Raw genomic sequence first — 1,499 nt, 5'->3', positions numbered from 1 at the left:
CTAAATATGAATGGGGCAGCTAGGTGGTGTGGCAGATAGATAGCCTTGCCTGGACTCAGGAAGAATCATTTGACCCCAAACACTTACTAGCAGTGTGACCCTGGGCAAGTCGCTTAACCCTCTTTGCCTCAGTTTTTTCACTTGTAAAATGAGCTAAAAAAAAACTACTACAGCATTTTTGCCCAGAAAACCCCAAATGGGTCCATAAAGAGTCAGACACAACTCAACAACTGAATGTAAATTCAGTTATCATCATTAGTGTTAATAGATTATTTAATAATCATGCTGGTCTCTTTCTTCTCTGAATTCTTGTAACACTGCCTGTACCATGCATCTGGACATTTTGTCCAGGGGTGATAGGAAACTCAAATGAGGTAATGGATGTGAAACACTCTGCAAACCTTAAAGAGCTATATAAACTGCCAGCCATATCATCACCATCATCATCACCATTCTGGTGGTGGCTTCATTCCCTGAACCTTCTACGTCACTCCTACTGAACTCAAGCAGTGTTTATAGAGTAACCCAGGGCTGTGCATGTTTTCTTAAGTCTAGATAATCAACAATTGGGCAATTGGGGTTAAGTGACTTGCCCAAGGTCACATGGCTAGTAAGTGTTAAGTGTCTGAGGCCTGATTTGAACTCAGGTCTTCCTGACTCCAGGGCCGGTCTTCTATTCATTGTGCCATCTAGCCACCCCACCACTTCTTTTTAAAGATAGGGAAATTTATGATTGGAGTGGTTAAATGATTTACCCAAGGTTACACCCCTAATGATTTAGTCACTTCCCCTGAATTTGTGTTGTTTGGGATGTTCAAGATATAAATAATATCTTCAGTTTTGGTTTTCTTTCTAAAAATGTTTCAAATTCTTCTTTATTATTGAATGTCCATCTTTTGTCTAGTATGGTTAGCCTTGGATTTGCAGAATAAGTCACACTGGGCTACATCTTGAACTCCAGCACTCTTTGGAACACATTGAGAAAACTGAGGCCAACAAAGTGATTTGCCCAGGGTCTTATAGCTAGCAAGTATGTGAGGCAGAATTAAAACCCAGCTCCAAGTCCAACATTCTATCCACTACACTGTACTGTCACTTTAGGTCACAGGCTCCCTTATTATTTCTCTGACAATATTTTATACAAGTCTGAGTACAAATCAGAACCTTAAGAAATACTTAACTGCCTCTCAGCCCCAGGCCAAGGAAAGCACTGCTCCACCAGAGATCTCCCAAACATGTCTTATTGATCACAAATGGCCATGAGGAACAAATAAAGGAAAAAGTAAAGATGACTTGGTGTAGCTTATCCCTGCTATGACTGAAAAAAAAAAAAACCCAATTCAAAGCAATACTAACTACTAACATCAGGTCAGCAATATTGTTTAAGAGAATGGAAAGGGAGACAAATCCTGCATTCTCCTCACCAACACATAAGATCATAGAACTTAGAGGAGGAAGGAAGGAAGGAAGGAAGGAAGGAAGGAAGGAAGGAAGGAAGG

Source organism: Petaurus breviceps, unplaced genomic scaffold (assembly GCF_028583685.1).
Source record: "Petaurus breviceps papuanus isolate PSGF00001 unplaced genomic scaffold, PetGlider_PUasm1.0 90779, whole genome shotgun sequence".
Taxonomy (NCBI): domain Eukaryota; kingdom Metazoa; phylum Chordata; class Mammalia; order Diprotodontia; family Petauridae; genus Petaurus; species Petaurus breviceps.
This window is presented reverse-complemented; position numbering follows the sequence as displayed.